The sequence below is a fragment of the Salvelinus alpinus genome, chromosome 12 (genome assembly GCF_045679555.1).
Source record: "Salvelinus alpinus chromosome 12, SLU_Salpinus.1, whole genome shotgun sequence".
Lineage (NCBI taxonomy): Eukaryota > Metazoa > Chordata > Actinopteri > Salmoniformes > Salmonidae > Salvelinus > Salvelinus alpinus.
The window spans coordinates 1558617-1574469 of NC_092097.1; the positions used below are offsets into that span (position 1 = coordinate 1558617).

A 15853-nucleotide genomic window follows, 5' to 3' on the forward strand; every position below is an offset into this window, starting at 1 on the left:
ACAGTATTGTCTTTTATCGATGGCGGTTATGATATCGTTTAGGACCTTGAGCGTGGCTGAGGTGCACCCATGACCAGCTCTGAAACCAGATTGCATAGCGGAGAAGGTACGGTGGGATTTGAAATGGTCAGTAATATGTTTGTTGACTTGGCTTTCGAAGACCTTGGAAAGGCAGGGTAGGATAGATACAGGTCTGTAGCAGTTTGGGTCCAGAGTGTCTTGGTGGGACCGTTAACTAAAAGTGCAATTAAAGGAACAGTTAACTAAAAAGTGTGAGGAAAAATTAAAGCCTTTTCTACACTTACATATAAACATCATACATTGCTTTTCATTGCTGACCAGCAGGTGTCACTAATGTGAATTGTATTAAAAGCTCTGAGTAATTAACTATTTTCCGGCACAATTTGGTGAAAGCCCCAAAGGCTTCAGAAAGCCTCAGTTTCACATCACAAACTTTAGCTAAATAGTGATTATCTTCAAACCTGACATTTTTTATAATATGCACTGAGTGTAGTAGAACAACTTTGCAACAGATGAGTGGTAGCTAGTTTCTGCCAAAAAAATGGGCGTAACTAGGGGGAATTGAGTAGGGGTATGCAGAGTACTTAAGACAAAACAAGTATCATAACGGATTTGGAGAATTTTCCGAATAAGATGATGACATTAGTATTTTTTGTAATTATCCGCAAATCGGGAAAGAATATAAAAAATGTAGCTGCCAGCACGTATCTCTCTTTCACTCAAACAGTGTGAAGCACTGTGTGCTCCAAACAACTATTGGCTAGTTCTTCTGTCTGAAAAGAAACTGGTGGAGTATCCGTTGAACCTGCTGCAATGATTGGATTAGAACAAGCCACTCTCCGTCTGCTCTCATTTCCCCAGACAGACACGCGCTGCCTTTTCACTCACTCACTCTCAGTCACTCGTCTCAGGGCACAAGTCTCACCCTTCTCCAAACATCATGTATGAATCAGAATCTATAGCTAGTCTTTGTTGTTCAATCTAGTTATTTTTTGTTGACCTTGCTGAGGCCATTCAGTATGGTTGTTTTTGTCTGCCTACTTAGTATTGTTTTGTAGGCCTACTTTGTCTTTAAATTATTAAGGGACAACCATAACTATTCCACGAGAAGGAGAGAAACTGGTATGGGGAAATAAACTTTTTCATACTCATCTGCCATTCTTTGCAATAGTCTTTTGAAATAATTTGAAGGTAGTTTCAAGTTCTCATTGAAAAAATTGCTAAATAGTAGTACGTCTCAAAAGATTATAGTACGTGGCTGAGAAGGAAATGCCTGGGATAGCTTATGGTCTGCCTTCTGCTACCTGTTGTTTGTTTATTAAATTGTGATTGTCTTCTATATATTAGGGATTGATTGTTTTATATATTTAGGGTATGTGAGACAAGGGAGATGTACCTGTCCATAGTTGTTTATGAGGAAAGGAAATTGTACTAATTATCTCATGTTATGAAACAAACAACAATTTAGTCTGTCGTTGTCTGTTGCCATTACAATTGCCGACTAACCTTGTTGCATTAACACTTCCCCCTGCCCTATTTGACAGGACCATAATGGAAATAAGCTGTTAAGCTTTATTGTGTTGTCCTTGAAGATTTTCTTTAATTGTATGTTGGGATGTCACCTGCTGGAGCCCCCTTATGTATGAAATGTCCTCTCACTGTCAACTGCGTTTATTTTCAGCAAACTTAACATGAGTAAATATTTGTATGAACATAACGAGATTCAACAACAGACATAAACTGAACAAGTTCCACAGACATGTGACTAACAGAAATTGAATAATTTGTTCCTGAACAAAGGAGGGGGTCAAAATCAAAAGTAACTGTTAGTATCTGGTGTGGCCACCAGCTGCATTAAGCACTGCAGTGCATCTCCTCCTCATGGACAGCACCAGATTTGCCAGTTATTGCTGTGAGATATTACCCCACTCTTCCACCAAGGCAAATGCAAGTTCCCGAACATTTCTGAGGGGAATGGCCCTAGGCCTCACCCTCCAATCCAACAGGTCCCAGACATGCTCAATGGGATTGAGATCCGGGCTCTGCCATGGCAGAACACTGACATTCCTGTCTTGCAGGAAATCACACACAGAACGAGCAGTATGGCTGGTGGCATTGTCATGTCAGGATGAGCCTGCAGGAAGGGTACCACATGAGGGAGGAGGATGTCTTCCCTGTAACGCAAAGCGTTGAGATTGCCTGCAATGACAACAAGCTCAGTCCGATTATGCTGTGACACACCGCCCCAGACCAAGACGGACCCTCCACCTCCAAATCGATCCCGCTCCAGAGTACAGGCCTCGGTGTAACGCTCATTCCTTTGACGATAAATGCGAATCCGACCATCACCCCTGGTGAGACAAAACCGTGACTCGTCAGTGAAGAGCACTTTTTGCCAGTCCTGTCTGGTCCAGCAACGGTGGGTTTGTGCCCATAGGCGACGTTGTTGCCGGTGATGTCTGGTGAGGACCTGCCTTACAACAGGCCTACAAGCCCTCAGTCCAACCTCTCTCAGCCTATTGCAGACAGTATGAGCACTGATGGAGGGATTGTGCGTTCCTGGTGTAACTCAGGCAGTTGTTGTTGCCATCCTGTACCTGTCCCGCAGGTGTGATGTTCAGATGTACCGATCCTGTGCAGGTGTTGTTACACGTGATCTGCCACTGCGAGGACGATCAGTTGTGTGTCCTGTCTCCCTGTAGCGCTGTCTTAGGAGTCTCACAGTACAGACATTGCAATTTATTGCCCTGGCCTCATCTGCAGTCCTCATGCCTCCTTGCAGCATGCCTAAGGCACGTTCACGTAGATGAGCAGGGACCCTGGGCATCTTTCTTTTGGTGTTTTTCAGAGTCAGTAGAAAGGCCTCTAGTGTCCTAAGTGTTCATAACTGTGACCTTTATTGCCTACCGTCTGTAAGCTGTTAGTGTCTTAACGACCGTTCCACAGGTGCATGTTCATTCAAGCATGGGAAACAGTGTTTAAACCCTTTACAATGAAGATCTGTGAAGTTATTTGGATTTTTACGCATTATCTTTGAAAGACAGGGTCCTGAAAAAGGGATGTTTCTTTTTTACTGAGTTTATTTTACAAATTGTCAAATAAATTCAATCAATCAATCAGTCTGTCTGTGAAATTTTTCCATTGCTGAAAATTATGTTGTGATCCAAGACAATTCTTCTTTCTATTATTATTTATTCTCATCCAGGCATGTTTACAGAGCGACAGATCATTAGAAAATAAAATTACAAATGTTATTTAACAAATGTTGTGGCATAAGTGTCGAGAGAGAAAAGTTTTTATCTTCTCTAAAGTGAAACAATATATGGGGCAAACGAATTAGCCTACCTTAATCTAAATCTGTCTGGAATAAATGCAGGCAGTAGTAACCAGTGATTCATTAGGGTATTTATTAGCCTAATTTGTTTATAATTGAATAGGACTGAGTACGTAAATAGCCATTATGTGCATTTTCATCTGTCGGGGTCATTTAGCTTTGAACAATGTGTGTGAATGAGTGAAGGAACATCAAGATACAATCTGAGTGATAGCGCAGTAATGCACACTTAAAGTATAGGCTTTACCAGGCATTGAAAGCGCACTTTCGGGTTTTCCAATCACGAGTAAATCTGATTATGATTATCAAGTTTTATAAAACGAATATCATTAAGAATACGAGTACGACGAGATCGGCACACCCCTAGAATTGAGCCCCACGGTGGATGCGTCATAATACCCATAAAACCTAGCGGTCAAAACGGAAATGGTTCCAATTGTTTTTCCAGCATTTGTTTTATCCATTGTGGATTTTCTTTTTTTTTTCTTTCTTTTTTAAAATACGTCTAATACGGGTTGTGTTTATTTTTGGCTTACCCTGGCGTGACGTTTTGATAGCCATGCAAATCTCTCGGGGAAAAAGGTGACTTATCAATATATTCATCTCTATTTACTCACAGATTCGAAAATGTTAATTAGCATCAAAGTAAACATTATGCAAGACTACAAATCCCTGCAAGCTCCTGCAGGTCATCTCTAACTGAAACCTTTGCTGTCGGCTAGCTAGCCATTAGCTACCTTGATCCAAATCGAAAGATATATTGAACATTTTAATTTACTGTTACATATTTTATTTAACAAAAAATTGGTTGTTTTATTTATCCATTTGGTTTTGTCTTGTACAGAATACTATTCTAGTAGCAGTCAGATATTTATAATGTTCCACGAATACTAGGATCGTTTTTTGCAAAGAAGCTATATACGCACTATACATACACATTGATTTAGTACTGTAGATATGTGGTAGTGGTGCCTGAGGGCACACAGTGTGTTGTGAAATCTGTGAATGTATTGTATTGTTTTAAAAATTGTATAAACTGTCTTAATTTTGCTGGACCCCAGGAAGATTAGCTGCTGTTTTGGCAGCAGCTAATGGGGATCCATAATTAATACAAATACAAATATAGCTAGCTTACTACCTACAATGATAGGCAACATACTCTTATTTTACCAGATCCTCTTCTCCTTCAGCCAGTGGAGATCTTTATTTAATACCTTATAATTTCTGCCAACTATTTGAACAAGGTTCAATTCATTGTGTCAGAATGCACTGCTGTATTACATCAATTCAGACCTAACTTGTTGACATGTTCTGTTGCAGATTCAAAGCCAGATTAACTCATTGCAGAATGTATCAAACATCATGAATGAATAAGCATATTTATTTGACAAGAATGCACCTAGTCACTCAGTCACCTGAACTCCAACAATTACATTGTTGTAAAGAAATCAAAATAGTAAATAATGCATCTAACATTTGCCTTTTATACATAACATATAAACATCTGAATTTAAGTAAACATTTATTCATAAATGCCACAAAACTGGGACATCAAAGAGCACCATATGAACTATTATTACTATCCAAGAGAGCACAGATTATTCTGCTTTTCCTTTGAACGAAGACATTGACATGTAAATACATTCATGATTTCTTACTCCAAACGGGCGACGTTTCGTGTGGAAAGTATATGATTACTGTGAAAGTAGTTCGTAAAATGTTTCAATGATAAGTGTCTCTTTCTCTCTCCCTCCCTCTCCATCTCCTTTGTAACAAGCCGCCATATGTTGTGTCAGTCCGCTAGGGACCTTTTTCTAATGTATTAAGTGTGTATGTTTATCCTGTGTTATCATTTAGTTTGCTAGTAAATAAATAAACCAAATTGTGAAGTACTGAATCATAAGTAAGGCTGTTTTTTTGCAAGGAGGTTACGACTGTTCAGAATGATGATATGATAAGAGGTTATGATTAATACGTTGACTGTTATATGGATGTGATAGGTAAAGACCTTCAGAGTTTAATTCGGGAGATGGTAACTCTTTAAACAACCGCTCTCCTGTTGCCCCAAATTCCTAATGAGGTAATTGTTACATTATTCATTTAAATCAGGTAACAATTAAACATAGTTAATTGATTTGATAAATAAGTCATCAGATTAATGAACGTAAAGTCACGACACAATACAACATAAGCATTGAGGACAGCCTTTTGTTGACAACTTGGTGGTTTACACTGTGTCTACTGTGTGTGAATGACGGAAGAATCTTACCCCAGCTGTAGGTCCATTTGAATGTGTGGTCACGTGCTTCTACACCTGCATTACTTGCTGTTTGGGGTTTTAGGCTGAGTTTCTGTACAGCACTTTGTGACATCAGCTGATGTAAGAAGGGCTTTATAAATACATTTGATTTGATTGAATTTGATTGACTTAGGCCTGTACATCAACCAGTACTGGGACCATTGGAGACTTGGGATGCTTGCTCTCAAAGTGCTGCTTGAATGTCTTCGGGTCTGCATCTATAGAGGTCAAGTACAAAATGGGCAAAGTTAACAATTTATGGTTACATTTTTATGACGCATACTGTGATAGCCTATAGCGCGGCACAGTGGACGCTTCATAATAACCATAACACCTTGCGGTCAAACACGGAAATGGTTCCAATCTTTTTTCCACAATTAACCTTTTTTTACAAAGTATGTGTCTGGTGTAGGCTTACCTTGGAGTCACGTTTTGATAGCCATGTAATTCTCTCTTGGACAAGGTGAGTTTTATCAATATATACGCCTCAATTTACACAAAAAAAACGAAATGCTAATTAGCAACAGAGAAGACTTCAGCAAAACTACAAATTCCTGTCGGGAGCTCCTGCACATCAACTCTAGCCGACTCTGTCAGCAACCGTTCACCAGTACGATCAGAGACCTGTGCCCAATCCATGATGAATCTGTGCTGTATTGAAATTATTTGAATAAAGTGTTGAACTTCTTCCGTCCCCTTTCTCTGTCTTAGCTAGCCATGGACTAATCTTTAGCTAGCTAGTTAGCAGAGCAGTATATTATTATTTTTTTGTATAACTTAGCCTAGATAATTGTTTGTACAGTATGTCGACTTTGGTGTCCATGTCAGCCTTTATGGCGTTTTTCAAGGATGAGCATAAGAGCATTAAAAGGGGTGAAGACCACTATACTGTAAATCTGGCGATGTGGAGCGGTGCAGCTATAGTGAGATGCAACTTACTGGTTTGGTCAGGGCCAGCATGAGGGATAAAGTTTATCCTGTGTTGGTGAGTGTAACTAATAAGTTAAGTTTAAGCATCTTAGCAATACAATGTGTTCTATACAGCTGTCAACATTCTACAAGGAAAGAGACACCTAATCAATCATATAACCAGATTAACCCGAATTCTAGACTTAGATGAGTGATAACTCAGTTCTAGAATGTTGTCATTAATGAGAAAATCTATCAATATTCTGAATGAACTTTGTTTAGACATCCAGCCTGTAGCAGAGAAAAATATTCAAAGGCACAGTATTTATTTATTCGGGGTGGTACATGCATCCACAGTCTTGATTTATAGGATCTTTCCCACTATATGATTGATAAGATAAAATCCAAAGTTATCAATTAAAAGTTTATGGAAAAACTGCACTTGTCCAGTTCATTAAATATTCTACAGCTATAATGTAATCAATCAAATCAAACTTTAATTATACAGCACATTTCTTACAACAAATGCATTTCAAGGTGTTCAAAATAATGCATTGAAAGGCATGTGGCACTTAACATCCTTCCTCTTGGTAGGTCTCTATAGGTGACCAGAGGATTCTCTCTACCACATGAGCTCCACGGATGCATTTCCGTGTGTAGCCATGCAGCCTATTTTGACGGTTCACAATATAAGCTGTGCGGATGTGGAATGCGAGTGGAGGAAGCCAGCCGTGCCCAACCAAGTGGCATCAGTGGATGACCTGTACACGGCCGAAGACTACAACCCTCTGTCCCGAGAGTCCACAGAGGAGGATCTTCAGTGGCTAAGGAACCGTCTCCGGGGCAGGTTCAGTGGAATGCCATGTCTCCTTGAACCTGAGCCAGAACAACCGCTACCCTCCCTGTCTGTACCAGAAATTGTTAAAAACAAGGGCACCTGGGGCATGCAGGCATTCTGACATGGCACTGTTGAGGGAGCAGCAGGAGGCTATACAGGAGGCAACAGTTGGACAGCGCACCAACCGCAACTGGCACACCATGAGGAGAGGGAGGTTAATGGTCAGCAATTCTGGAGCAGTGGTTAGGGCCAAGTGTGTTACTCCATTGCTGCTAAAAAAGAGTCCTCAGATCACAGTTGTTGGATAGGGTGTAGTCTGTAAAGTGAGGCACAGATAACGAAGAGGAAAGCATCAAGGCATCCAAAATGGCTACAGGTATTGATGTGCAGGAGTCAGGGCTTTGTGTCACAGTAAATAAGAATTAGTGACTTGTCTAGTTAAATAAATAATAAAATAAATAAATTGAAGAGGCAGTGAAGTCGAAGGATTTCTATATCAAGGCAGGAGGGTCTTACCGCCTCCGTCAAGACCATCCTTACTGGCACTAGGTCCAAGGTCATCTCCACATCACTGGAAGGGACACCTGCTTCTTCGTTGTGTGGACCTCCTGTCAGTACCGGATTTCAGGGAAGCCTAATGTCCAAAAATATTCCACATAGTTCATACACACACACTAGGCTCCCAGAATAGGTTATATTACATACAAGTTTTGGTCAAAGCAGCCAACTAATGGAATTTAGTTAACTTTGGAATGGGCACAGTGGGAATTGATATCTGTCTTACTTGCTGTAGGTCCCAATCATCCCTGTCTGTACCTGACATTGTTGAAAAACAAGTGAACAATGAATCATACACAAACAATAGGCTCCTACAGTAGGCTATATTAAATTCAAGTTTTGTTCAAAGCAGCCAATCACAAAGTCTGGTCTGAGTGCATCTCCTCAGTTTCATTCAGTAGTACAACACAATTCACATAGCATTTTATCCTGGGCACAGTGGGAATGTATATCCTTGATGTTTAAATTGTGTCTTACCCCCAGAGTGAGAGAGAGGGAGAGTACATCACTTCCAGTAGATCTCCTTGCTGAGGGTGGCGTTGATCATTCACTGTTTCAAAGTGGGGTAAGCCTGATGTCCCACATGTCAAGCATTATGTCTAAAACATGGGGAAAAGCATCTACAAATTAAATGTTTTGCACAATATTGTATCAAATTTGATGAGTTACTGACCTGTCTGTTCACAGGCTCGAGGTGTTGTAGTCCTCGCGTTCAGATCACACTGGCACAGGATGTCCATGCACCGAATGGTCTGAGAGATGCACTCCTGTTGGACCTGAAAACAAAGAGACATTTGGTCAGTGGTAGGTCTTTTTCAATGCTGTATCATCATCTTTAAGTCTTTAATAAAGACTCATCTCTTCAGCGAAGGTGAACGGAAAGGCACTGGAGCGACGAACCGCCCTTGCAGTTTCTGCCTGGCCGGTTCCCCTCTCTCCACTGGGAATCTCTGCATCTGACCTTATTACGGGGGCTGAGTCACTGGCTTACTAGTGCTCTTCCATGCCGTCCCTAGGAAGGGTGCGTCACTTAAGTGGGTTGAGTCACTGACGTGATCTTCCTGTCCGGGTTGGCGCCCCCTCAGGTTTGTGCCGTGTGGGGGAACTTTGTGGGCTATACTCAGTCTTGTCTCAGGGTAGTACCACCCACCACTGCGACCTGTATGCTCTAGTTGGCTGGCCCTCGCTACATATTCGTCGCCAGACCCACTGGCTCCAGGTCATCTACAAGTCTATGCTAGGTAAAGCTCCGCCTTATCTCAGCTCACTGGTCACGATAACAACACCCACCCGTAGCACGCGCTCCAGCAGGTATATCTCACTGGTCATCCCCAAAGCCAACACCTCCTTTGGCCACCTTTCCTTCCAGTTCTCTGCTGCCAGTGACTGGAACGAATTGCAAAAATCGCTGAAGCTGGAGACTTACATTTCCCTCAATAACTTTAAACATCAGCTATCTGAGCAGCTAACCGATCGCTGCAGCTGTACATAGTTCATCTGTAAATAGCCCACCCAATCTACCTACCTCATCCCCATATTGTTTTTATTTACTTTGCTGCTCTTTTGCACACCATCATCTGTTCATCATCATCTGCTCATCTATCACTCCAGTGTTAATCTGCTAAATTGTAATTACTTTGCTACTATGGCCTATTTATTGCCATACCTCCTCATGCCATTTGCACACACTGTATATAGACTTTCTTTTTTCCCCTATTGTGTTATTGACTCTACGCTTGTTTATTTCATGTAACTCTGTGTTGTTGTTTCTGTCGCACTGCTTTGCTTTATCTTGGCCAGGTCGCAGTTGTAAATGAGAACTTGTTCTCAACTAGCTTACCTGGTTAAATGAAGGTGAAATAAAAAAAAGTTGGTGGTTTGCAGATATCCCTCTAGTGGTGTGGGGGCTGTGCTTTGGCAAAGTGGGTGGGGTCATATCCTGCCTGTTTGGCCCTGTCCGGGAGTATTGTTGGACGGGGCCACATTGTCTCCCGATCCCCCCTGTCTCAGCCTCCAGTATCTATATTGCAATAGTTTGTGTCGGGGGGCTAGGGTCAGTCTGTTATATCTGGTGTAATTCTCCTGTCTTATCCGGTGTCCTGTGTGAATTTAAGTATGCTCCCTCTAATTCTCTCTCTCTCCCTCCCGGAGGACCTGGGACCATGCCTCAGGATGACCTGGCCTGATGACTCCTTGCTGTCCCCAGTCCACCTGGTCGTGCTGCTGCTCCAGTTTCAACTGTTCTGCCTGCGGCTATGGAACCCTGACCTGTTCACCGGATGTGCTACCTTGTCCTGGACCTTCTGTTTTCGACTCTCTCTCTCTCTCTACCACAACTGCTGTTTCGAACTCTGAATGCTCGGCTATGAAAAGCCAACTGACATTTACTCCTGGTGCTGACCTGTTGCACCCTCTGTTACACCTCTACAACCCCTGTGATTACTTTTATTTGACCCTGCTGGTCATCTATAAACGTTTGAATATCTTGACCATGTACAGTTATATTCTCCACCCGGCACAGCCAGAAGAGGATTGGCCACCCCTCAGAGCCTGGTTCCTCTCTAGGTTTCTTTCTAGGTAGTTTTTCCTAGCCACCGTGCTTCTACATCTGCATTGCTTACTGTTTGGGGTTTTAGGCTGTGTTTCTGTATAGCACTTTGTGACATCGGCTGATGTAAAAAGGGCTTTATAAATACATTTGATTGATGATTGATTGATCTTTATCTGGACCGAAAACGCATTACTTGTCATAACACAAACCCACATTTGACAACGTGACAAGTGATCCCTCAACACCCGATCCTCATGCCTCATTGTTTGTTCTTGTTTCCCCAATCAACAGTCTGGATCTTCCTCTTCTGCCATGGCGGATGAGCTGGAAAATGGCAGCTGCTGACCTGAGTGTTGTCACTGATCAGGACAGTCTAGGGTACTATTTGCCTGAAGAGGTAATATATTGCGATTAACTGTACGGCTGTAATTCTGATTCTAATTCTCAAGAGAAAAGTTAAAACCCTCAGCCGTGAGGACCAACAGTGATAAACTGCGATCATCTGAAAGGGACTGACATGCAGGGATTGAACATAAGGATTTTGTGCACTGGCCAGCAGACCACAATTTCTACTAGCCTGGGTAACAGTCAGGTCCTAAATCTGTGGCATGCGATGTTTGAATAGGCAAAATTTCACTGCTATGTCAGGCTAGTTTGGCACATTTTCTACTAACCATTTTACTGCTGTGTCATGCTAGCACATTACTAGTCTACTAGTCCAGTCTGAAAATTACTAGCCTCGGGCTAGCTTAATTTCCATCCCTGCTGACATGTATAAATGACTTCCAGGTCATTTGATTAGTCATGTACAACAGATGCACTTGTGGAGCAAAACCGTTTGTGTTTTGTATGTGGAAACATTGAGGTGGAAACAAGTACTTTGTGAGCTAGCCAGCTAGTTAATGTTAGTTCACCGTTTGTGTAATCACATTTTTCCACGTGGTGACATGCTTGTGTAAAGGACGTCACTCAGCTTGCTTAGCGGGTACAACTTCCTCCCGATTCAGTCCATACCTGCCGCGAACTCGGGACCTCTGCCTCAAACACACGAGACCGCCCTCAAGCGTCTTAACCGATCGCAAAACCTTAAAAGCTAGCTAATGAGGTGGCGCAAGCGGGACACTTAAGGCTGATGAGTAAGTTTCATACATCCCCATGTGCTACACTAACTAATTTTAGCCCACCAGGGCAGGGATATTTAGCTAACTAGTTGCGTTAGTTCATTGTAAGTGTAGTCAGACTTTTCCCCAGACCCCACAGGTGGTGACATGTTAGCTAGTCCACCAGGGCAGGAATATTTAACGATAGCTAGTTAGTGCTAATCGCTAACATTAGGCACATTCGCTAGCATGTCACTGCTTGGGAAAGTCAGATTACCACGATGAAATACGGTGCAACGTTAGCGAATGTAGCCAACCAAGGTGACTAACTAACTAGCTCACCAGGTGATATTTAGATCGCTATATTTCTGCACTGGTTGGCTAACTTTCGCTAGCATGTCACCACATGAAAAAGCACGACTAAACAAACCGTGAGCTAACGATAACTAGCTGGCTGGCTCACAATTTACTTGTCAATAATATAAGGTCACAACAGTCATTATGCTAGCCTACGCTGGTTTTCTTTTTACTTGTAAGGAAGGTAACGTGCATTGTACACGTAACTACAGTTGGTGGTTATCTAGCAAATTTTCAAAAGCATCTAGCTAACCACAGATCTTTTACCTAACCAAAATAGCTTGTCAGCATCTAGCAAACAGGGCTTACTTTATCACACAGCTCCAGCAATGCCTCTTGTATACAGATGTCAGAAAACGATACAATTCACGTATGCTTATTGGAGTAGTGGCAGTGGTGTAAACTACTTCAGTAAAAATAATTTAAAGTACTACTTAATTAAGTCGTTTTTTTTTAGTATCTGTACTTTACTATTTATATTTGACAACTTTTACATGTATTTCACTACAGTTCTAAAGAAAATAATGTACTTTTTATTCCATACATTTTCCCTGACACCCAAAAGTACTTACTACATTTCAAATGCTTAGCAGGACAGGAAAACGGTCCAATTCACACACTTATCAAGAGGCATTTGAACTGATTTATACTTAAGTATATTTCAGGTAGTACATTTACTTTTGATACTTAAGTATATCTTGGAATCCAAGATGGCGTAGCAGTCGGACGTGTGTTTGTATTGTCCTGTATTGTCCTGTCGCGTGTAAATAGTAAATAGTAAATAGTCTTCGTATTTTTCGTATACATTTCGTATATATTTTAATTTCACTTTCCATCTAGGAACTGAATATACATTCCTACATTCCGCCTCACCCAATGTGGTACGGACCTGCTATTTTTTTTTATACTTTAGAACCGTAACCCCAAGCAGAAGCTAGCCAGATAACTAGCTACTAGCTAGTAGTCAGTTAGCCACTGCTGCGGTCTTCACCCTCAACTCGGACACAGCCAGCTTCAATACCGGGCCAATACCTGCCAGTCTGCAAGCGCGATATCAACCCAGAGCATATAGGACTGCTTTTTCTCTACCACATCACCGGATTCCTGACGCAAGCTCTGGACAATTACACCGTATCATCACAGCTAGCTAGCTGCAACCGAGTGGCTACTACTGGCTAACACCTCTGTCCCGAAGCAAGCACCAGTTAGCCTTGAGCTAGCCTCGAGCTAGGCCCATCTGCCGGCTAGCTGCAAGCGCGATATCAACCCAGAGCATATAGGACTGCTTTTTCTCTACCACATCACCGGATTCCTGACGCAAGCTCTGGACAATTACACCGTATCATCACAGCTAGCTAGCTGCAACCGAGTGGCTACTACTGGCTAACACCTCTGTCCCGAAGCAAGCACCAGTTAGCCTTGAGCTAGCCTCGAGCTAGGCCCATCTGCCGGCTAGCTGAAGAGGTCTACCAGCGAATTCTTGGGCTACAATACCAGCTACAAGCTAATTTAGCCATTTTTTTTTGCCGCTGCTAGTAGCTTTTACCTTCTGCACAGACACCAGCCCTGTTATTAGCCTGGATATTACTCACCAATTTACCAGCATCGGACTGTCTCTCGACAACAACGCCGGATTCCTGCCGTAATCCCTGAGCCACTGCTTCTGATCCTCACAGCTAGCTTGCGGCTAGCGCAGCTAGCGCCACTGCCACGAAGCTAGCACCAGTTAGCAAACACAATTCTACAATTCACAACCTCTCTTTCGCCATCGCCATCTGGCTTGGATTCTCTGTCGACACAACCACGTCTGAGCAGACCCCCTCCGTCTGAGCAGACCACCCCCCGGGCTACTAACTTTAAACGCCGCGTGCTAGCTTAGTGGAGGCCTCCTCTGCTCCATCTACGGCTGCCCCCTGGACACTATGATCACTTGGCTACATAGCTGATGCATGCTTGACTGTCCATTAATTCACGGTACTCCATTCTGTTTATTTGTGTTTTATCTGTCGGCTCTGTGCTTTAACTCAGGATCTGTGTGTAGTTAATCCGACCCTCTCTGCCTAGTCGTCGCCATTTTTACCTGTTATTGCTGTGTTAGACTAGCACCCTGTTATTGCTGCTGTTATCTTACCTGTTGTTTTAGCTAGCTCTCCCAATCAAGACCTGCAATCACTTTATGCCTTATTGTATGTCTCTCTCAAATATCAATATGCCTTGCATACTGTTGTTCAGGCTAGTTTTCATTATCATTGTTTTGGTTTGCAATGGACCCTGTAGTTCCACTCTCCGTACCTCTGATACCCCCTTTGTCCCACCCCCCACACATGCGGTGACCTCACCCATTGAGACCAGCATGTCCAGAGATACAACCTCTCTTATCATCACCCAGTGCCTGGGCTTGCCTCCGCTGTACCCGCGCCCCTCCATACCCCTGTCTGCACATTATGCCCAGAATCTATTCTACCACGCCCATAAATCTGCTCCTTTTATTCTTTGTCCCCAACGCTCTAGGCGACCAGTTTTGATAGCCTTTAGCCGCACCCTCATCCTACTACTCCTCTGTTCCTCGGGTGATGTGGAGGTAAACCCAGGCCCTGCATGTCCCCAGTCACCCTCATTTGTTGACTTCTGCGATCGAAAAAGCCTTGGCCTCATGCATGTCAACATCAGAAGCCTCCTCCCTAAGTTTGCCTTACTCACCGCTTTAGCACACTCTGCCAATCCTGATGTCCTTGCCGTGTCCGAATCCTGGCTTAGGAAGGCCACCAAAAATTCTGAGATTTCCATACCCAACTATAACACTTTCCGTCAAGATAGAACTGCCAAAGGGGGAGGAGTTGCAATCTACTGCAGAGATAGCCTGCAAAGTTCTGTCATACTTTCCAGGTCTATGCCCAAACAGTTCGAACTTCTAATTTTAAAAATTAATCTCTCCAGAAATAAGTCTCTCACTGTTGCCGCCTGCTACCGACCCCCCTCAGCTCCCAGCTGTGCCCTGGACACCATCTGTGAATTGATCGCTCCCCATCTAGCTTCAGAGTTTGTTCTGTTAGGTGACCTAAACTGGGATATGCTTAACACCCCGGCAGTCCTACAATCCAAGCTTGATGCCCTCAATCTCACACAAATCATCAAGGAACCCACCAGGTACAACCCTAAATCCGTAAACATGGGCACCCTAATAGACATTATCCTGACCAACCTGCCCTCCAAATACACCTCTGCTGTCTTCAATCAAGATCTCAACGATCACTGCCTCATTGCCTGTATCCGCCACGGGTCCGCGGTCAAACGACCACCCCTCATCACTGTCAAACGCTCCCTAAAACACTTCTGCGAGCAGGCCTTTCTAATCGACCTGGCCCGGGTACCCTGGAAGGATATTGACCTCATCCCGTCAGTTGAGGATGCCTGGTCATTCTTTAAATGTTACTTCCTCACCATATTAGACAAGCATGCTCCGTTCAAAAAATGCAGAACCAAGAACAGATATAGCCCTTGGTTCACTCCAGACCTGACTGCCCTCGACCAGCACAAAAACATCCTGTGGCGAACTGCAATAGCATCGAAGAGCCCCCGCGATATGCAACTGTTCAGGGAAGTCAGGAACCAATACACGCAGTCAGTCAGGAAAGCAAAGGCCAGCTTTTTCAAGCAGAAATTCGCATCCTGTAGCTCTAACTCCAAAAAGTTCTGGGATACTGTAAAGTCCATGGAGAACAAGAGCACCTCCTCCCAGCTGCCCACTGCACTGAGGCTAGGTAACACGGTCACCACCGATAAATCCGTGATAATCGAAGACTTCAACAAGCATTTCTCAATGGCTGGCCATGCCTTCCTCCTGGCGACTCCAACCTTGGCCAACAGCCCCGCCCCCCCCCGCTGC

The 15853-nt window shown here is 43.2% G+C and overlaps 1 long non-coding RNA gene across 2 annotated transcripts in view; it reads right to left on the bottom strand.

Moving 5' to 3' along the window:
- Positions 1-4405: 4405 nt before the first annotated feature.
- Positions 4406-15853, bottom strand: part of LOC139535351 (uncharacterized) — an 11885-nt gene continuing 437 nt past the window's right edge. Inside the window, exons 2-4 of one of the 2 annotated variants that reach the window (XR_011667102.1) lie at positions 8437-8735; positions 8186-8217; positions 4406-8035 (exon numbers count right to left, since the gene is read on the bottom strand). This is a non-coding gene — a long non-coding RNA (uncharacterized lncRNA). Of the gene's footprint in view, positions 8736-15853 lie in introns of both variants that reach the window. The other variant, XR_011667101.1, reaches the window with a different exon arrangement.